Source organism: Rousettus aegyptiacus, unplaced genomic scaffold, assembly GCF_014176215.1.
Source record: "Rousettus aegyptiacus isolate mRouAeg1 unplaced genomic scaffold, mRouAeg1.p scaffold_m13_p_12, whole genome shotgun sequence".
Taxonomy (NCBI): domain Eukaryota; kingdom Metazoa; phylum Chordata; class Mammalia; order Chiroptera; family Pteropodidae; genus Rousettus; species Rousettus aegyptiacus.
In genome coordinates this window covers 9,846,958-9,869,836 of record NW_023416287.1, presented here as the reverse complement: position 1 = coordinate 9,869,836, position 22,879 = coordinate 9,846,958, and the positions used below count along the sequence as shown (strand labels likewise).

The 22,879-nt window shown below is 42.3% G+C and overlaps 1 protein-coding gene and 1 non-coding gene across 3 annotated transcripts in view; one reads left to right on the top strand and one right to left on the bottom strand.

The window, feature by feature from the left end:
* Window positions 1-4,488: 4,488 nt before the first annotated feature.
* LOC118610145 lies at window positions 4,489-4,595 on the bottom strand. The gene has a single exon (XR_004953804.1). It is a non-coding gene; the product is annotated as a U6 spliceosomal RNA (small nuclear RNA).
* A 3,678-nt stretch (window positions 4,596-8,273) lies between these two features.
* Window positions 8,274-22,879, top strand: part of EYA2 (EYA transcriptional coactivator and phosphatase 2) — a 207,942-nt gene continuing 193,336 nt past the window's right edge. Inside the window, exon 1 of one of the 2 annotated variants that reach the window (XM_016121228.2) lies at window positions 8,274-8,328. The gene's annotated coding sequence lies outside the window, so the exon portion shown is untranslated. The remainder of the gene's footprint in view (window positions 8,329-22,879) is intronic. The other variant, XM_016121227.2, reaches the window with a different exon arrangement.

Below are 22,879 nucleotides of genomic sequence, written 5' to 3'. Positions count from 1 at the left end.
CCTTTCATTTTACAAAGGGGCAACTGGGAATCAGAAATGGGAAGGCACAGAGCAAGTTAGTGACAAAGCCCAGAACCTGGAATCTTGCCTCCTGGGAAGTCGATTTTGTCAAAAACCACTCACCTAACAATTGAATAGTCATCATTAAAAATCAAAGAATACCCCTCCTTCATACTTCCTCTAAAGCCGATCCCCATCCCTATAAGTCATCACTGGTATCAGCTTTATGTATTTGTCTCCATGAAAAGAGGTGAATGGAGGGAGGAAGAGAAAGGGATGTGTTTTGCTGGATTTTTTTTTTTTTACATTAATGGGGCCATATTTTACAACTTGTTTTGTAATTCCTTTTCATTTAATGATATATCCTGGGAAGTTTTATAAACATGTACCTCTACTTTGTTCTTTATAGCTGACGCATAGAGCGTTTGTACCGTAATTTATTTAACCAATTCCCTATTGGTTTAACTGGTTTCCATTTTTTTTGCTATTATAATATTTTGATGAAAATCCTTATATATATGCTTTTTTGTGGTCCTACACGACGCTTTTTCTAAAATAAATTTATAGAAGTTGAATTTCTGGGCTGAAAATTATGCACACTTTAAATTTATGTGAATGTGTAGAAACTTAAAGCATAAAAGAATATAAATATGTCTAAATTTAGAATATAATATATACATATATAAAAATATTTTTACTGTTGAACTTTCCTCTAAAAAAGCTGAATAATTTCTGTTTCTCCCAATACTTTATGAGCATATCCATTTCTTCACAATTTCACCCAAACTGGTGGTTACTAATCTTTTTCATGTTTACCAATCTGCAGATACAAAAGGATATTTCAGTGTGTTTTATTTTATATATTTCTGATTTTTAATGAAGTTTAACATACTTTTTAATGTTTATTGACCATTTCTATTTCATAGTTTATTAATTGCATATTTATATTCTTTATTCACTATCGTACTGGGTTGTTTGTCTTTTTCTTCCTAATTTGTAGGAACTCTTGATAAATGTATTCCGAACTACTAACAATTTATCTGTTTTACATATAGTGAATGTTTTTTCTAAACTGTCTTTTAATTCAGAATTTATTTTGATGACTGAAGAGAGATAAGAATTAACCTTCCCCAGTGAAGAACCATTTGTTCCAACAGAGTAATCTGAGCCTTCCTCATTGAGCAAGACAAATTTGCATAAGTATGTGTTCGTGTGCAGACTTCATATTCTATTACATTGATCTATTTGTCTTTTTATGCCGACACTTTTCAGTTTAATTATTATAATTTCACTATCTGTTTTGCTATCTGGTAAGGCAATCTGTTATTCATTTTCAAGATGTTCTAACCTCTTTCAGATGAATTATAGAATCACCTATGACACTCAAAAAATAGTGATATGTCTATACTTCCTCTGTATGCGTGTGTGTATATGCTTCTGTGTGTGTGTAGATTGTTAAAAATGCTTATTATAATATTATTTTATTCCCCTTGGGAATTTTTCTACACTGTTGGAGAGGGCAGGCCAAGGGATTCAGCTCTGCTGAAGGAACCAGGAAAAAATGCTGTCCAAACCAACTGGGGTTTTGGCAATGAATGCGCATTTGTTCACCAGTTTAGCATTTGTTTAGATTCCACTGTTTTGAAAAATTAAGTGGTTCAGTATTTTAAGTTTGTTTCTAAGCTCAGTGTAATGAATGACCTTTCTTCTCCTTAGGTCACTGAAAAGAATTTTCTTGTGTTTGTGGCTAATTCCTCAATGGCAGAGGCCCAAATAAGGGGACAGGAGAGGCAGACGCTTAGGTCAAAAATAAATACGGAATGAGAGAAGGATCCTGGATTTCCGGTGGCTCATTCCATTTTCAATCATCCATCCTGTTATATGTGAGTTTGGGTGAGTTTTGTATACAGAATACAGAATATAGAATGAATTACTAAAATTACAATTTACTAAACCTAGTTTTCCCCTTTCAGTGTTTAAGTTTCCTTTTCAAATCTATTTTTCGATTTCTAAGAATAGAAGAATGAAAATCAGCCATTGTTTTTAAGGAAGTCATTGATTACTATTTGGTCTCATTTATAAACTTAGTTAATTACATGCTTTCAAATATTTTAAACTGCACTTCTAAATTTGATATTTTGGATTTTCCTTGCGAGCACTTCACAGGCCCAGCATTTCTACTTGTTCAATCATTCTTTTGAATGTAATAAGTCACACTTATACAGCAAAACTTAACTTCTTTTTAGTGTTCCAATGATTGCATATAAACTTAGTAAGACTTTAGTTTAAAAATTGCATGTTTAAGCAATGATTCAATAACATTTTAAATTATAATCAACAAGTCTGGCCAACGAGTTACCTGAATAGTCCTGTCTCTTACACATACATCTCTTAAAGTATGCAAATTACTAAATATGAACAGATTCTTTCTTTTAAAAATGTATTAATATGATGATTTCGACCCTGTCAAATATTTCAAATTTATTTCTGAATCTTATCTCAGTTAAAATATGCTAACTGATAAAATTGCTTTCCTACTTTGGACATTTCTGTAATTAACTCTAAATGTTCCTGGGGTTTAAAGATGCTTGCCTTCTAGGGAGATGATTATCTACGGGTAGCTGAGGTTGCTTTCAATTAGACTCTTAACCTGGGATCGAATGGATCGAATTCAGGGGATCTGTAAACTCAGGTTTAAAAAATCTATTTTATTTTCACTTTTGACTGAAATTTAGCATTTCTTTCAAATATGAATGTGGCAACAAACCACAGTAGCATTAGCAGGACCCGTGACTCTATCACTAATAGAAATCACAGGTGTTATCATGTCACCTTAGGGCTGTTGCAAGTACCTTGAAGTATTTCAGCACTGCTTCCAAATTATGGAAGTCATTAGGGCTGCTGCCAGATCTTATTTATTTAATGCATTAATAAAGAAACTCATATGACTATAGCACAGTATTTAAATGTTTTTATTGCAGTACAATTGGAAAAAAAAAAACCCTATAACTATTTCATTTGTATTTTGTCTTCATCCAGCCCCTATTATTGAGTGCCTACCTGTGAACCAGGCACTGTTCCAGGCACTGGGGATACAGCTAGGAGCAAAACAGTCAAGTCCCTGCTCACACAGAGCTGATATTCCAGTGGGAGAGACAAACAGTGAACCGATAAATCGGTAAATACGTGATGTAGTGTGTGGAGTGATAAATGCGTGCGCTAGCTGAGAACAGGGTAACGAGGATGCTATTTTGGACAGAGTGTGTGTGTAGGGGGGCTCCTCTCTGGTGCAGAGACATTTGAGCAGGGACCTGAATGAAGTGAAGGTGAAAACCCCAGGAATGTGTCATGGGTGGTGCAGGCCAAGGGAACAGCACGTATGGGTGTCTCGAAATTTTCTCTCCATAGGGAAATAAGCATCTCCCACTGAACACTGGGTGATCCTGACATCCTGGTGCTCTGCCCGAAAATACATCCGAGTTGCTTTCTTGTGATTTCAAATGAAAAAAAAAAAAAAATGATAACGAATGACATGTCAACCCAAGCACTAAAATAAATTTCAAAAATGGAACTAAACACTTAAAATGCTTACCAAGTATCAAGCTAGCTTGTTAGGATATAAAATGCTGAAAGCCTGGTTTCCTAATCACCAAATCATTACTAAAGTTTCCAACAAGCAGTCGACGTGGACGTGACGACTCGGCGACATGCGCGTGCACGGCTCCTTCTTTGCCTCCTGGTGCACGCTTCGGAACGTGGTTCAGATGTTCTCTCAATAGCAGTTGCAAACTTACTTTCCTTGTGTGCGATTTTGATAGAAACGTTATATTGCGTTTTCGGGATATAAATATAAGTTTTTCTGTATAAACACTGGTCCGAAATTGTGAGAAACATGTCTTCTATGAAGGTTGGGTATTAAATACAAAAAGGTGGCCTGTTGGGAAGCTATTTACTCAGAAAATGTTCAATGTTTGCTTTATTTGTGTTCTTGGGTTAGAGAGGATGTGATATATATACACATACACACACACACACACACACACACATGAGGGATGATTATATATGGCTATATGTGTGATATATAATACAAATTTCCTTTTTCTTGGGTGAAGAGATATTTTATATTTCATTTGTTAGCAAAAAGCCTGACCCCCACATATACACTGTTTGACCTATTTCCTCATCCGTAAGGACTCATGGGACAACTTCTCTCCTGGACCAATATAAGGAAAAGTTCTAATTTGTTCCAGGAGTTCTGTTTGTTTCTATCACATAGGCATTAGGAATCATAAACACAGTGAAGCACTTTGAAATCTATGGCTTTCAATCTTGGCTCTGCTGAGTTTGGGGCTGGGGGGAGGTTCCTTCAAGACTCTTTACAACTACCTTCAGGAGGAAAATGTGATGCATGAGGTTGGGTCTAGAATCCTTTACTTTCTTTTTCTCATACTGAGCTTCTAAGATTTTTTTTCTTTTTAATTTATCTATAAAAATATAGAACACTTCAAGAATTCGCGTGTCATCTTCGCACAGAGGCCATGCTGATATTTTCTGTATTATTCCAATTTCAGTATAGGTGCTGCTGATGCAAGCACAACATGGTTACTTTTGAATAAAATAAAGTTGAAAGCCATTGATAGAATCGATTACATTTTTCTCTTTGCATTGGCTGCCAGGAAGCTCAGCATCTGAGTCTCAGTCTACCACCGACAAGTGTTCAGTACACCCTAGCTTACATTTTGTATGCAAACCTCACCCTTAACTTTCATTTCTTTTTCTCCCCGTGTTTCCCTTCACTGTTTTTTTTTTCCGTTTGTTTTGTTTTGTTTTGTATCTTTTTTCTGTTGCCATATATATGTTTTCACATGCTGCCTTAAATACTTTTTTTTTTTGGAATGAGCCAAGGTTTAAATGAACGCATTAAAAAAATGGAGTACTTTTTCTATAGAGGAGATTTTTGCAGGTGGGATAGGAATGTGTATAGAAATAAGGCATGATTTGGCATGGAGAACACACATGTGTGCTTGTAGGATATGTATATACATGTTGGACGCATTGTGAAGTTTGTAGTTTTCAAGGTTGGCTGGTTTCTGACTTCAGAGGACATTCGCTTGGAAGACTCTGGGGGCAGAGGGAGTTATTTTATTCCAGGGTAGGCGTGCCTGTGGTCTACACTCCAAAGACTCTGCTTTATGGTTTAGCATTTTCAGATTTTGTCTGGGTTTATTATGCTAGTCATTATAAAATGAATCCAAATGCTTAAGAAGAAATCAAAGGAAAGAAAGGGACAGAAAGGGGGCACTCCTGCACAGGAAGGCGACTGGATTTTAAGCAGCCTTGAATATGAATGGGAGTCTTGAATCCTGTCTCAGCTTTACCTTATCTGCTGTGAATCTGACTTGATCAAGTCCTTATCCTCCCAAAGAAAGGGCTTCACACCCTCTGCTGCACATGAAATCACCAGGGGAGCTTTAAAAAATACTGATGCCTCAGTCTCTCCCCCAGAGTCCGGTTTAATTGGTCTGGGGTGGGGCCTCAGCATGGGGATTTTTAAAAGCTCCCCTGGAGAGTCTAATGTACAGCTGAGGTTGAGAACCAGTGCCCTAAGAGAAGGGAAAAAATAAAATTAATAAGCACCTGCCTCCTGTTGATCTCTCAGGGGGTTGTGGGGTGTGGCTGTGATGTATGAGATAATGGGCCAGATTCTGGTGAAGAAGTAAATGGCTGGAAGGAAACAGATTAACCCTTTGTGTTCCATAGAGTACCCTTAGTTAATAAGCATTCTTCAACATTTTCCCAATGATCTGCAAGAAGAAACACATTTCACATCTTGACCCTGTACACACACAGAGAGACACTCTTATTGCATGAAATTCACTTGGTATTTTTTTATTTCAACCTATTCTAGTCTATTCCATTCTATTCCTTTAGGGAAAAAAAAATAATTCTGCTTACTGCCACTGTTTAAACAACATTGTATTAAGGCTCATGAGCCAAGATAAATTAAACACCTCTGGAGAGCATTAAGACGCTCAATTGATAATGACTTGGAGCTTTTTGCAAAGATGTGATGAAAAGTGGAGTTGTGTGTGCAGTAATAATATTTGTTGAGCAATTGCTAGTGCCAGTGACAGTCATAGTAGAAAGTGTTTTATGAGCATGATCTCAGTGAATTGTCACAATAATAATAATACAGTATAGGTACTATCATCCTCATTCTAGATATGAGAAAATCCAGGCCAAGTACCTATGTACGTTCTGCATCTAGAAAGCAGAAGAGTCATCTTCATCCAAAGCAATAGGTCTTAGGCTTACCTGGCTCAAGGGAGAACAACTGTACTTACTAAATACGTTTGTTTGTAGTTTTGAGAGTAGAAAGGAGACAGAATAAGCTATGACCAGAGACGCATCCAGCTATAATGGGGCCTGCTGCATACACAATTTGGAAACTTTATTTAAGAAAAAGAATACAAAATTATGAGTCCAAAACTAGGTACAAAAGTGAACATTTCTTTGAATTAAGAGAAGACATCACAACAAATTCAGATGTTAAAAAGCTGGAAGATACCACAAACATCACAAAGTCCCAATTCGACTTTCCTTTGGCTGGATCCCCAAAATACCAGTGGCCACTCCATGCCACCCTACTCAAGGTCAAGTACTACACTGGGGAATCTGAACAGAAAGAGACAATGGTTTATGCTGATTGCTGCTACATGTCAGAAGCAAATGATTTTTGTAAATTTTACATGAGCAAGGACCACGTGAACACATTTCTAGGCCCCTGTCAGGACCTCGAAAAGGGGCCCAGCAAGTGAGGGGCTCAGGAGCTTAAATTTCACCAGCCTCCCAGTAACCCCACAACTAGAGCTGAAGCCTCTATAGTCTATCTCAAATTCAAAGGCTTTGGAGTCAGCTGGACCTGAATGTCAGCCCTGGCCCAGCCACTTTCTGCCTTCTTTGAACTTAGACTTGATCATTTATTAAAGCTTCTTACCTTTCAGTCTCTGTTGGGGATTAAAGGAGATGAGAAAAGGTTGGGCTCAGAGCTGCCAGATTTAGCAAAGAAAAATATAAGGCACTCAATCAAATTTGAATTTCACAGAAACAACAAATACTTTAGTGTAAGTATGTACCATCTATCGCACATATTTATACTAAAACTTATTCCTTGTTTTTCTGAAATTCAGATTTATCTGGGCATCCTGTATTTTATTGAGCTTAACGAATGGCAGTGGTTGGTATTATTTTGGGACGGAAACATCTTGGGTGTCCCACAACAGGGTTCATAAACGTTTGAAAGTGGGTGAGAGGGAGAAAAATGCAGCCTAGACTCTAAGACAGTTTATTGTGGGGAAGAGTGAACGAGGTAGACGTGAGAGAATAACGTGCCTTAATTTGAGGGTGAGTGTGGAAGGACTTATGTCAATTAAGTTCTTAGGACCTCAGTTTCCCTATTTGTAAAATGGGTGAAAGGAGCTCCCTGAATTCTCCTCCCGCAGAGATCATCAGTAATGGCACTTGCTCACAATACAGGTGTCACCTCCTCAGAGAGGTCTCCTCTGACTACCCTGGCTAAAATCACTGACCCCTTGCCGCAGCGCATAGTGTTCCTCCTGCATAGTAGTTCTGCCTTGATTTTTTGCTTGATTGTTTGTTTATGGTCTTTCTCCCCAAGCGAATGTAATTCAGGGAGGGCAGAAAACTAGTCTGTCTTGTTCTAGCTGAATCTCCCAGGTGCTATACCTGGCATAGGAAATGTTGGATAATATATGTTGAATGAATGAATGAATGGGTGGGTGGGTGGATGAATGAATGAATTCAGTGCCATTGTTGAGGTTCCTGCTAAGCAGTCTTCCGTTTCTCAGGGGCCTTGCCTGGGTCGCAGAAGGAGGAGGTGTGGGGTGTCGGTGGGTGGGGAGGAGGCTGGGCCCTCGCCTCCTGCAGGACCGGCAGGAGCGAGCGTGCTCGGCTGAGCTGCAGGCGCAGAGCAGCGCGGCGGCAGCTGAAAGGCCGGAGCCCCGCGTCCAGCCGCCGGGGGTGTCCGCCCGCGGAGCCCAGCGCCGCGCCTCCGCGCCCCCACGCGCCCACGCGCCCACGCAGCGGCGCGGGGACCCGGGCGGGGGCAGAGGGAGGGCCTGTCCCAGCGAGGGGAAGGGGCCGGTCCTCCCCGCGCAGGCAGCGGCCGCGGCAGCCCAGGAGGCGGAGGCGGCGGCGGCAGCAGAGGCGGCAACGTGCCCGCCGCAGTCGCCCCGCCGCGTCGGACCCGCGCCGGCCAGCCGGCCCGTCCGGAGGCACCGCGCCGGGGCGCCCTCTCCACTGCGCTCGGTGAGTACGTCCCGCGGCGGCCACCCCTGGCCGCCCGCGGGGCTCCGCCGCGCTGAGACCCATGCCGACCCTTGCGCCGTGCGCCTCTCTCCGGCACTCACCCGGCGGGGGCCTCCGCAGCTGTCGGGGCGCTCGGGGGGTTCACGGGCCGGATCGACGCACCCGGGCCTCCCAGGGCGCCTCAGGCACGAGGGCAGAGGGGACAGCCTACAGCTCTTCTTTCGAGAAAAGCCCGTCCCAGGCTCCGGGCCTCAGTTTCCCCGTACGCTCGGAGTGGGGTGGGGTGGCAACGACCCTGAAGTTTGCACTCCCGCGCGCGGGACAAGTGCACGGCGCTCAGGCGGTATAGACGCGGCTGGGCTGACTACATTTGGTTCGTTTTAAAACCGGTTCGCGATGAGGGCGCTTCCTCTATCGGACCGAAGACGCACCGGGAGCCGGGATCCCAACTCATGCCCTTGGGCGCTGTTTACGGGGTAACCGAGGAGCAAACGTGGGGGTCCGCTGGATGGGGCTGGAACGGCCCGCTGAGCCTTCTCCTTGTAGCTACATTATCTTTTCTAAGGTCTATCTGCGCTCGGCCTGCGCTGGTCCAGCTCTCCGGGCTTTGTATGCTTGCTGAAGTTGGAGCTGAAACTCAAAAAAAAAACTTTGCATCCAAAGGATGCTTAGGAGATAAGGGTTTTGTTGTAATGGGAGAAAGTGGAGAATGGCACTGTTTTTTTTTAGGCGTGCAGTCTGGAGGTTAACCCGCCGTGCTGGCCCTAGCTCCTTAAGTCTATTTCCTGCCCCCAAATAAATAGTTTACGAACTTAAAGAATACCAAGAAAGCTTGACTGGTAAAAGTACTCACATCACAAACCCTGCATGTGCACTTCTCAGCGGTGGATGGCGACGCGCCTTGAGCGTGCGACGTCCCTGCTACCTCGGCTAAGGGGACAGTGTGCCCGCTGCTGCGTTGTGAATTATTTTTAAAAAGCAAGACTGATGCCTCATTTTTATGGACACAATTTTTCTTTTCTTACTCCTTTCCCCGAAATGCTATGTAATCTTTAATTACTTTTTTTTTCCTTTTATATAACATTGAGGTATAAATCACCCCCGCTGGAGGTACCTTTTAATTACCGAGCGCGGTGAAATGAGTGACCATCGGAGTGGGGAGTTGTTCGCCAGAGCAGAGAGCGGAGGTAGAATGATTTACAAACATCAAGCAAGAATTTGAGTGCTGAATTATGTTTGAGTTAGGGAGCGCCCTTCCAAAGGAAATTATGACCAGCGGACAATTGCTGTATTTCAAACCGACTGTATTAATTTCACGAGCCCTTCCTTTCTTGCTTGAGTGAAATTTCTACCACCAGAGTATGAGCACTGAGCTAGCTGGTAGCCGTTTGACTGTCCCATTTGGGGAGAGAGAAAAGGGACCCTCCCTTTAAAAATAATCTTGGTGAAAAAAATCTTCCCGCACCTTTACCCAAGAAATGTTCATTCCACACCCCCACCCCCAACTTTCCTCCCTCCATAACTTTAAACCCCTTGAACTTTATACTTCCTTGAATACAGACATCCTCAGACCAAGGAAAGTTAATAATAAATTTATATAACAAATGACGATGGTTGTAACTAAGCGTAAAGTCGTGTTTGTATTCAAAATCTCCTTGCCTTTGGAGGAACCGAAAAAGTTTGCAATTTAGACCAAAGTGGCTAGATCTGAAAGGACCTGAACTTTTTTTTAATGAGTTTATTTGTCCCATACATGGTAGTTAATTCATTTTTCTCTTGCAACATAAGCTTCACAAATTATTATTTTATCTTAAAAGAATTAGCATTTTTCCTCCATTTTGAAATAGCTCACCTAGCGTAGTGGCTGTGTGTCTGAGAGTATAAACACACAAATCCTTCTCCTAATATTAAATAATTAAAGGAAGTAAAATCAAATCAAAAAGTTGTTATCCCAATACTTTGGGATTTTTAGAAAACAGATGTTTTAATCATTTAAATTTAGAATCTCCTGTTCATACTTTTTGTGTGGTATTAAACACATCATAAAGAGATATGATTTGCTGAGTTGTTATAGGATTACCATTTGGCCAAAACACCCAACACACGCTGTTTCAAATCTGCGGTGTTGCTTCTGCTTTAAATTGCTTGTGAGGGATCACAAGCCTTGTTCCAGACGGATAAATTGATAAAATGCTAGCTGCTGTTGGTAGAAAGAAAAAGTCCTTAGCAAAAACACTCTGTGGTGTAGCTAAGTACATTTTGAATTAGGTTTGAGTGAGCTATCGAGATCCCCGCAGCTTGTGAAAAAGTAGACAATAGTCCAATCGCGTTCCCTTTAAGACGTTTTTGGTTCCCCCTGTGACAGTATGACTCCTTGCCCACAAAGGAGAAACCGTTTCCTTATTATTATTATTTTTTTCAGTTACTTTTCCAAAGATAACTTGTGTCCGGCACAGGAGACCAGAGTTATGTAGAAATCCAACCTTCACCAGCTCAGAACGAGGACTTCTTCTCGCTCCTTCTACCAGATGTTTTTAGGTGTCCTCAGCTGGAATACCCAGTTTGAAACTAATTAGGCCAGCAATAAACTCCTTGTATAATAAAATCGCAGGCCATTATTGAGCATAAGTGGGGTTCCCAATAGCTCATGACAGATGCCTCTCTCGGCAGAGAGAGCCCGGGGCTATCAGGAACAAAATGAAGGGACTAGGGATATCTTGTTTAGACATTTGCCTCTCCCTAAATATCCACGAACAGCACACTGTCTTCTATAAGGGGGGTAGGTGGAAGTTGCAACTGGAGTAGGCTTTTGTCTTTGCTGGGCAGGCCTCCCTGGCATAAAAATGCTTGGGGAAGAAGTAAAAGCTTAAGTATGAGGATAAGTATGAGGTGGTGGCCACAGGTCAGAGGGTCCTGTGGTGTGTGTTTGAGTGTAGGGTGGTGTGTGTGTGTGTGGGGGGGCTTCCTCTCACCTAGGCACAGATAAAATGCAAGGTTGCCTGGCCTGACATGAATTCCTTGGGGGAGAGGGGAACCTCCTCCCCAGAGATTTTTTTATAAAGGGGAAATTCGCCTAATTCTGTAGTGCTCCTTATCTGTGGGATTGGTGGAGGTGAAGTGGCTGGTTATTTAGTTACCTCCAAAGGCTGAACCTTCTGACTCTTGCCAAGACTGGGTTTTGTTGGTGGAAGAATCCTTTTTTTTCCTAGCTAACCGCTCTGAAAGGGAGTTGATGAGCTCTGCTCACACGGAACCTCTTCACAGAGAATTAACCCTAGAGTTGAGGAAACACAGCCTGTTGGCAGAAAACACACATATACACTCACACACACTCCCCACAATGCCTCGCTCACTCCCCTCCTTCCTCCCTGATCCCCAACCCTCCCCGCCCCCCATATCATAACAGCTTTTTGAATGGTCCACTCCCGCCCCACCCCCCATCATTTGTGGCAGTCCAAACAACCCCAAACACACGAAACAAAAAAAGAAGGCTCTGGTAGGGAAACAATTAGCAGAGAATTCGCCTGAGACAATGCTTCATTTTCGCTGTTTGAAGATCTTAACTGGCTTAATGGTGTTTGACTAACACCTCTTCTAATCCGAGGATAACGACCCCCCCCCCCCCCCCCCCCCCCCCCCCCCCCCCCCCCCCCGCCTCCATCAGGGGGAAAATACTTGGAGTGACTGGCTCAGACAGACCCACTTGCCTCACTGTAAATGAATCAGAGGGGCAGGAACTGAGTCTTTATTGCATGTGTTTTAAAATCACTTTCAAAGTATGAAAGTACCCACCATGTGTCTTTAGGAGAAAGAGGACAAAAAAAAAAAAAAAACGAAAACAAAAAACAAGCAAACAACAAAAAACCCACAGGCTTTTAAATTTTTTTTTTTGCTGCTTCCTTTTTATTATTTATTTATTTATTTATTTATTGCTCATTTTCATCAATATTGGCGTCTTTGCCGTTTCCCTCCATCTGCAAATTGTATCCTTGATGTAATGATAATAATGACAATAGCTGCCATTGATGGAGCACTTACTTGTAGGCTAGGTGTGGAGTCTACTCTTAACATGTTTTTAGGGTGGATTTTCACAACAACCTTTTGAGTTAGGTATTTTATTATTATTATTATTATTCCAACTTTGTTAACAAGGAAACTGAGTCTCAAGTCAAGTGACTCGTGAGAGACCACAGAGCCTGTGTTCTGCGTTCAGAATCTAGGCCTCCAGACCTCTGCAGACTGCCTTCCCCATGTGCTATGAACGGCTCACAGAACATTCCTTAGTTCCCTTTGCACAGAGATGCTGAATTTGGGTGGTTTTAAATGCACGGAACACAATTATTTTCTGCCTCTGCCTTGATGTTCTTTGTTGTTGTTGTTTCAAACAGAAAAAAAATCCTATTAAGTATTTAGAATACACAACCATGAGTCATGGTATTTAGCAGCTTGTGTATGGTTGGTTCTGTAAAGGAAAATGACTGTTTATTTAAAAGGGCTAATTTGATTTCTTCCTTTGATACTATAACACCACACATTTCAGTTCCTAAAAAGAGTCAATAAATTTACTGGCAGTGGCAAGGTCCTAAAATGTTACGGTAGACAGTTCAAATCAAGTTTACTGGAAGGTGCTGGATCGCTATGGGTGGGTGGTTGTTTGAGGGTTAGATTATAAACATTTGGAGAGCAAAGAATAATATGGAACAGGTGGTTCCAAGAGTCAGGTAACCAGAATGATTTCTCTTTGCCACTTTGAAGGTTAAGGGAGGAGGCCATCAGTTGCCTGAATCTGGGACAGGCGGGCTGAGAGTCGGGAGGCTCTGCGAGGGCCCCCACTTTGGGATGCAGCCTGGCAGGATGGATGAGAGGGTCTCTGCTCACAGTCCGGGGTCTATAACTCGGGCTTCGTCATCCCTGTCATCACCCATCTGATGATACTAGTTAGGGCACATCTGTGCTCTGCCCGGACTTCTTTGAAAATTCTGCCTCTGCGTTCAGATACACGGAGACATTTACAAGAGGAACTTAGCTGAACTACTAGCCAGGGAGACGGGTTTACTTCTTACCAGTTTTGAGAATGTGCCTGTGGCCAATTGTCTTGACCTGATAATACTAATTTAGGCATATTTAAATGAACGAAGTATTTTTAAAAAAGTTAGAAATTATGTTGTCTTTTAGTATTAATAGCATCGTGTCAATAACATGAAAAAGTGTGATTTCAGTGGTACTGGATTTTTTCCCCCCTCTTTTCTTTTTGAGCGTCTAGTAAAGTTAGATTTTAAAAATCCGTGTGTTCTCAGTTGTAACATATCCGTCCGTATGTATCTTACTCACAGTCATTCTGAGGAGAGTCGTCAACTCTTTGTGAATTTAGCTTAAGAAAAGTGATAAAATCGACATCTTTTTCCCCCCAAAGAATGAGGAACTGGAGGGTCTGACTACCGTATGAATATAGCAACTTAACTTTTGTCTCGCATCAACTCAGTCTGTCGGTTCCCCTTTCTTTCCGAGCCATCTCCCAAAAATCGTCTTTTATAACCGAAACATACAGTGTGTTAGCCAAAAGACATTTTAATTTTGTAAAGAAACATCATGCCTGAGACAGCCGAGTCTGTTTCAACCATTATTGTTTCTGTAGCGTGCATACTTTAGGTTTCATGGTAAGATGTGGGTTTGCCAAGAAAGAAAATTACAGCAGGAAACTATGTTGAAAACATATACACTTCTGTTTAAGAAATGGGAAAAACACGGAAAATTCCGCATGGTAATTGCTTTAACGTGAGTTTTAAATGTCATTGTTTGACTTATGTCAAAAAGTCCCTCTTAGCTAATTCTCACATATGCCGTTACCAAATACCTCACCTTAAAAATAACTTCGATGATTTTCGAGGCTTTAAGAGATATCCTTAGCCCTAGTGGAAACGTTCCAAATTTTTAGATTGTGCAGACCGTTTTTTTTAAAAGGGTACTTAGATATCGATTTTATTTTCTTGACCCAAAATAAGAAAACACAGGGAATTCTCAAAAGCTTTTTACAGGCTGCTATTATGAGAAGAGAAGCCAAACCAATATGTATTAGGTCATGAGCTTGAAGTGCATAAATAAGCCCTATGAAGGTCACCAAAACAGGGCGAAAACCACCAGCTCTCCTTACCTCGGCCAAGTCTAAATTCCTGCCTGATAGATGTGTTTAGTCGAAGTGGACACAGGAATGGGATTTTGGAGCCCATGGTTGAAAAATCCCGATTCGACTTGGGTTCTGAGGACAATCGAAGATGTTCGTGGGGTAAAGTGAGATAGGAAGGTTGGAAATCCCGTCTCGTCAATCACCCCTCTCCCTGTTCAGGAGGAAAAGCAGGTCCTGGGCCACCCCCTGCTCCAAAGCAGATGTTTCATTCCTGGTGTTTAACTATGCGGAAGCCAGAGGTCGAAAATGTCTCGAGTTTCTTCTGGTCAGTTTCTCCACCTCCCATCCTCTTCCTGCAGTAACTTCGTAGTGAAGGTATTAATAGTGCCCTAAACAATTTTTTATTCCTGTGAACATGTATGTGTTTTTCGTATTTGGGGTGCAACATATAAGTACAAAGGGTTAGGACTTCATTGATTCGGTAGCTCCCTGAAACACAGAGAGACAGAGAGAGTGGCCACTGTGTCCCTGAGTTTGGTACCAACCCATGTGCTGATGGAAGGTCGATGTAGGGAGGAAACCTCTTAGGAGAGACAGGGCGTTGTTGCAGAGAGGTTGTCTTTCGTGGGTGTGTATTATTTGCACGTACGGAGGCTTTTGTTTCTGGCTGTTCTAAGAAACATTTGTCTCTCCAGCAGAGGTCCGAATGTCCTCCTTGACTGGGAAAGGATTGGCGGGGGAAGAAGGAGCACAGGGGGCAGACTCCTGCACCTCTGGCCTTTTGTGTGACTGGTACAGGAGCAGGAAACAGTGGCCTGCCAGTTCAGATGGTGTCATGTGGCATAACAAGTTGTGACTTGCTCCTTGTGTTGTAAACAGAGTTTTGGCCCCATCCAGTCGTGAGTAAGAATGGAGCCGAGAAGATTATTTACCTCCAGTCTGCCAGGGGCCTGAGCTCCCCTCTTGCTAAAGACACCATACTCCCTGGAGACAATGTTGGGGTGTGGAGGGGAGAGGGGTAGGAGGGGAGCAAGAATGTCTTAAACTCAACAAACATCTGAAACTCTCTGAATGTGTTCCGCGTTGCTCTGCCACCAACACGAAAGGCAAAGTGACCCAAAACACAGAGAAGGAAGATTTTTGAAGGGTGGGGGTGGGTAGAGAAATTGCCGGGGGTGGGCATGGATTTACAGTGGTTTATTCTAAAGTGGAGAGCTTTCTGACACCCTGGGACCCCTGGAATGCCTTGCCGGACTGTCTTTAGAAAGCTGATTTTGTAAATGTTGTCTTTTCCTACAGCTTTGCTATCATTTTTGGTGCTTATTTTTAGTGAATTCGTTTTTTTGTTTTTCAGAAAGCACAACTTGTTTGGAAATAATAAGTAGCCCATATTTATTGAACACTTATTTATGTGCCAGGCACTGTACTATGTGAATACTTATATTTTTGTCTCCAAATAGCTTTAGATGTAATATGCTATTATTATTATTATTATTATTATTATTATTATTATTATCATCCCTATTTTACAGATGAGAAAATTGAATCTCAGGGAGGGGAAGTAACGTGTTCAAGGTTACATGGCTTGTGTCACAGCCAGGATTGAACCCCATTTTTGACTCCTAAGCAAGCGCCAGGATATCCAACCTGTCCCTCTGGTGTGTAAAAGTTACATTTCTTCTACATGTCTGCCTTGGAGAGCTGGACTTTAAAGTCAGTCTCCACTGGTTTTAACTTGGGATTATTAACCAATGATCAGGTACAAAAGTTAGGCTCAGAGATGAGACGTCTGCTGATTCTCACAGAATCTCCAGCCTATCTTTGTAGGAATTAATGAAAGTTTAGAGTTAGAATCTATTGAAATGCTGGCTACGGTTAGCTGGTCTGAGCTATTGCCCGTGGCTACTTTCGTCCTAAAATTGCAGCGTTGAGTAGTTACTGCAGAGATCACATGGCCTGAAAAGCCTCAAATATTTTCTATCTTGCCCCATACCGAATAAGTTTGCTGACCCCTGAGCTATTGCAATATGACAAGATAAATTTTCTTGACAAGGAAGAACATGTGCTTGGGACATTGCATATACCATTTCACCGATTTGTTATTTCTCCGGTGCCTCCTACAGGCCTGATATTACGTGTGATGGGAGAAAATTACAAATGCATTCATTCTTTCACTCATTTGTTCAACCGTAGTTATTGAGCTGTGTTCTAGGCCCTGGGCTAGTTACCGGGGATCCAGAGGCAAGAAGGACCCAGTCCAGCACTCCGATAGCAGAATGTCAGTGTATATTCACCGATATCCCACTGCCTCTTCTTTCTCATTGGGGATTCGGAGGGCAGTGATGATTTATTGAGCTTTGCAGTGTTCAAGCAGGATGGAGTAAAAGGTCCAGTTCTGTGGCCCCTCGCCCAAAGAAGCCATGCCCGATTCAATAAAAGCTATACATTGGCTTCTGTGCCTAGAACTGTGTCAGGGCCACTCCTTGCCTCAGACAGATGACAGCCTCTGTTTTCCCTTTAGAGGTAGTAGGGGAAGAGTTAGGAGTTGGGGGAGTCAGACTTCCAGAGTTTAAGCCTTGGCTCTGATTTACGGCCTAGAAATTAAGAGCATGAACCCAGGAGCCAAGCTGTTCAGGTTCAAATCCTTGCTTAGTGTTAACCAACTATTTAAGTTTGGGCAAGGTACCAAACATTTCTGTGCCTCAGTTTCTTCATCTGTAAAATAGGGTGGAAGATAATCCCCCATCCTTAAAGAGTTATTGTAGAGATCAAGTTAATAAACATGAAGTGTTTGGAATAGTATGTGGCAAATAGTATGATTTATATCAATGTTGGTTACTCAATGATGATGATGATGATGATGATGATGATGATGCTAATGATGACGATTTACAAGCTGCATGACCCTAAGCAAATGGCTTAGGCCCTCTGAGTCTCAGTTTCCACTCTATAACTGCGTCAAAGGCCCCTTGCAAGAATTTAAATAAGGTGATACATCAAAAATACTTTGAAAATACTTCGCTTTGCTATAATGCCTGCCCGCATCAATAAATGCTCAATAAAACAGCTATTATGCTCAAGCCAGCCGAGGTTACAGGGAATTGCACACTGGGCCAGTGTGTGCCTTTCAGCTATTGGTCAGTCAAGTCATTTTTCAGTATCAAGAGAATGCAGGGCAGTTTTAATAGTGCAGACTCCGAACTCAGCCTTACGTCCACCACTCACCAGCTACGCCATCTCAGTGGGCTGGAGGCTGACCCCCTCAACTTCCTAGATAGTGATGGCAATGGGACTGCTGTTCCCTGGTGGCTGTGAGGGTTAAAAGAGATCATACATATAAAGCACGTAGCAGGGTGTTTGGCACATAGTAAGCACTCAATAAATGGTAGCTTGTATTATTATCACCCCCACTCCTTGCTGTACCCCCACCCTCAAGAAAGTACTGAACATTAGTAAATTTTAATTTGAAAATAAAAGAACACATTTTAAAACTGCCAAACAGATTTAAAATAATATTCATTAAACAAAATTAAAATATTCTATTAAAGCCAGACTTTGGGCTCAGACCAAATTTTTATAACCCAAGCTTAAAGGCCAAGAAGTCCCCCAGCCACAATGGGGACATTGTGATTGAACTTGAGACTTCAACGCTGCTATTGAGCAGTCTTTGAAATGCACGTTTCCCCGTTAAAATAAAAGGGAAGTCATGGGAAGAAAAAAAAATGAGGTTCTTGCTCACCCCAATGAACCTTAATGAATTGAAAAAGAAAAACAAAAGTTTTCTCATTTTTCTCCTGCTACTTTATCCTGCCAAAGACGCATGGCCCCCTCCTAACCCCAGCTTTGAATGGTACCCACTCAGAATGGTCCATATCTGACATGCTGACGAACTAACCTAGTCTAAATCCTAGTCTTCGCCAGATTTGCAGATGGTGGAGCGTATCATTGAGAGCTGGAACTCAGGAGCCCAACTGCCGGGGTTCAGATCCCAGCTCTGTCACATCCAGCCTTGCCTCAGTTTCCCCATTCACAGAATGGATATAAAAAAATCTATGGGCATATAAGTGTTAGCAATCTCAATGGGTATTTTGACTTGGTGTTATTATCTAATGAATGAAACTTCCCCAGACTTCTAGAACTTTGAAAAGTTAAAGTGTACTGGTATGCCTTTATCTGAGAGTTCTGAATCAAAATAATTTCAATATTCAGGGAGGAGAATTAGAGAGAGAAGAAGTGGATTTAAAAGTCTCTCCCAGGAGTGATGTGTCAAACTTTCACAAAGCTCATTTAATCCTCTCGACAACAACAAATATTACATTACATATGTGTATCCATTTAACAAATGGAGAAACTGAAGCGGGGACAGGTCAAGTCTCTGCCCAGTGACATTCCCTTCCGGGTCTCTCTGACCCAAAGCACAGGCCGATTCTTCTACACGACCTGCAGCTCTTCTAGAACAAGCACACAGACATCTCAAAGACTTCTCCCTGACCCACAGTTACTTACGGTTGAGGTCATTTATGGTTGATTCTGACATTTCAGTAGCATCCTTCATCCTCAATAAGCCTAAGCCTTCGTGCCACAGAATGAATGGACTCTTTCTCGAACATCAAATGGAAAACATAAAGGCAGTAGGTTGTGACATCTTTCTCTAGGTGACGGTCTTTAAGAACCTCTGCAGTTTTTCGCCAACCAGGGAAGTTGTTGGGGATAGCGGAGGATGGACTCCCCACTCCATTGCTCACCTTCTGTGTGACATCGGGCTGATCACTCGAGTCCTATGAGCCTCATACTCTTCAGTTCCTGGGGAAAATGCTGTCTATTTCAGATTTGTTACACAACTTAAGTACACTAATAATGAGAATACAGTCTGCACATCAGAGAGTGGTGTTCTTAGGGCATCATGAAATTGCACCCACCCCCAGAAGTGTTCAACGAAAGGGGTGGCAGTGAAGGTTACTTGCCCCTGTAAATATCCCTGACTGTTCTTTAGGGAGCCACAGTCTTGGGATTTTACACGTTCTAGAAGAATCTGTTAGTCTCTGAAGGGCGTTCTTGTTTGCAATGGGGTGTGTACCCTTTCCACGTTAACATAAAATGTGTATGAACATTTTTTTGCTTTAGAGTTCTCTTTATCGTGCATTTGAAAAAGATAGAACAAGCATTTCAAACAAATAGTTTTATACATTTTTACTCCTTAAGACAAAAATGTTTTAGAATCAAGTCCATCAGGTAATTACTAGCAAAATTGGCAGCCAGGTTTGGCAGAATTTGTGAGTGAAGTCTGAGAAACACAAATCCAAAGATGTAAAATTCCCCACTCCCCGCCCCCCACCCCTGCCAAGATTTATTCATTTAAATGAAATCTTTTGCTTCTCAAGCTCATCCTTGCAAGCTGCTTACAACGAATGCCTCTAAATAGACAGAACCTTCTAACCAGAATTACAAATCTGTACTCTGTTCTCAGGGGAATAAAATGAAACAAATGAGGTCTCTCAAGGGTGTTAGTAAAGTTGTATCAGGGTGTTGGTAAAGTTGTATCTGGTCGTGTTAGTGTCTACTTATCTTTAGTCTTTATCTCATATCTTTAAAAGGAGAGTGGCTAGCCTTTGGATAAATACAGTGTTAATAAAAATGACCTCTGAATGCTTATTTGATGCCAGGATCTGTTCTAAATGACTATAGGCATCAACTCATTTATTCCTCAAAATTCTGTGAAGGGGGTGCTATTAGTATTCCCATTTTAAATGAAGAACATAAGGCACAGAGAGGTTAAGTGACTTACTCAAGGTCACACAGCAACTAAGCAGCAGAGCCAGGCTTTGTACTCAGGAGTGTGGTTCCAGAGATTGTTTTCCTAACCCCTAGGCTCCTTGCCTCTTTAACCATTATCAAAAGAATTAAACTTCTCTTATTTTCACCTTCATTTAAATGGAAAATTAATTAATTTGTGACAGGCATGAGAGGGAAACAAAGAGAGCATTAGTTTCAGTGGTCATTTTTCAGTGTTTTACAAGGATGTATTTGCGTATCCCATTAGCTTTAAGTGCAGCACAATGCAGGGGTTAAGAGCTGGTCTGTCTAGGTTCAAATCCAGAATCTATAGTTGCCACATGACCTTGGGTTTATGTAACTTCTTCCAGCCTCAGTTTCCTCATTTATGGAGTGAATTCATATCATAAGCGTTAACAACCATGATCTGCAGAGAAGAGCACCTGATACACGGCAAGTGATCATTAAATGCTGTTGATTACCTGTTGAGGAAGAAGTAACTATACTCATGTCTTCTTGGGGAGGGGGGCGGGCACAAATGGACTTGGGTATAGTCTGGCATGGGAGAGAAGGAAAAAGTCCCTGGGATGTCAGGCTCAAGCTGGAAAACAGCTCAGGGTTTTCCAGATGACTGAAGACGCAGCCCGAGACATTGGCTTTTCGCATCCCCTTGTAAGAAGGACAGGTCCGCAGCAGGCAGCCTGGAAGTCCCAGCCATCAGGGATTAGAATCTGTCCAGATGAGGACACCGAGGCCCTGGGGTAGGGGCTTGCCACAGTCACATGGCCAGTCTGTGGCAGAGCGGAGCCCCTCCACCCTGTTCTAACAGTTGGGACTTTCAGCCAGCCTTTATCCTTTCTTCTCTCTAGACTGTTCTTCCTCAGACATCATCGGCAAGCTTCCCTCATTCATTCAGCCCTTTGCTAAGTGGCTGCCTGCTCGGCGAGGTCCTTTCTATCCACCTTCTTTTGATTTTTCCCCACAGGCTTATCACCATCTGACTTTCTGTGTTCTTTCCATATTTATATGTTTCTTTTGGGCCTTCCCCCACCTAATGGCAGCTCCATGAGGGAGAAGAATTAGGTTGTTTTTGTTCACTGCTGTGTTATTATTATTTATGTTCAGAGTAGGGCCGGAGGCGGAGAAGAACACTTATCAAAACCCTTGCGCTCCAGTGCCTCCATCTGCTCTCATTTCATTTTTCTTCTTGTTCCCTTTCCTCTATCAGGGAAAATGTCTTTTTCCAGAAGGTTCCACCTGGTTTTCGGTGACTCTGTGGGCAGACTTCCTGGTTTGCCTTTTTTTTCACCTTCTTCTTCCACCTCACCCCCCCCACCTCCATTTCCCCATGAATATGGAAAACTGCATTCATTCATTCATTCATTCATTCATTCTAAACTATGTATCGAGCACCAAGCACACTACTCTGGATTTGAAGAATTCAGCACAGGGCTGAACGAGTGAGGGAGTCCTGCTGACGATATCTGAAGGAAAACATTCCAGAGAGAAGAAAGGGTAAGTGCAAACGCCCCGATCTGGGAGCCTCGTGGAGGCTGGCGTGAGTGGAGTGATTATCAAGGTGGCAGAGGGAGATGAGCTCACAGTGGAGGGGCTTGATCCAATAGGATTTTGCTCAAATCCAGCAGCCATTCTGTGTCAACCAGACATGACTGAAATCAAAATGATTATAATTTTCAAATGGCTGAAAAGAAAAAAAAAAACAACTGCGCAGAACCTAAATCTGAAATCAATCATTACAAACCGAGATGCCCGAAGTGGAGATGTGGGCTGGATAACTTACCAGGAGGAATGCGGGCTCTATATTGCCATGCGTTCTGATTTTTCAAGAGACATTGAAGTCTGGATTTTTATGAGAAATGGCCCAGTTTCCAGATCAACACAAGGGACCACCAAATGCACGTAGAGGGGCTCACAGTTTGTGACCGCGCTCCCAAACATGGCCACAGACCCTGGAATCCAGCTTCGGTGGAAAGGCATTGAGCCTTCTCTGACTCTCTCCTTTTTTTCTTCTTACCAATTCCTGACCAGAAAGATGCCAAGAGATGCTAAAAACTGTTTCCAGGAAAAAGCAGGACTCGAGTCTCGTGGGCATGGAGAGTAATCAGTTTACTTCATTTTTATGTCTTTCTCAAGATTCCTTTTTTCTGAGCGCCCACTCATCATGGGTAATGGCGATGTGGTCTAAACCCATCCTCCTTCGGGTTTTCATTAGTTTCATGATGATTATTATTTTGTCATCTGGGGTTGATTTAGGAGTGGTGAAATGTTTGCAGGTTTCATAAATGGTCGTCAGCCACTGTTTAAAATGGCAAAGAATTTCATGTGTTGTTCACATTGCAAGGACTGGGGTGATAGTTTCCAATGACTACAGACATGAAAGGGGGAAAAGGGGGACCTTGAAGGATTCCACGTAAGGAGATCCAAAAGACGAGTAATTAAGCAGGGGTGGTGAGGATGCGAGAGTGAGCAAAGGTCTCCGAGCTTCAAAGGCCTGAGAAGCCCAGGCTGACATCACTGAATTTGTAGTTTGCCTTTTTCTCCTCAAAGCTGGAGTTCAGTAAAAAACCTGGCCAAGGGGCCACATAGCTGTCTAGGTTGTTCTGCTTGTAAGTAACAGAAAACTTACTTCCGAGG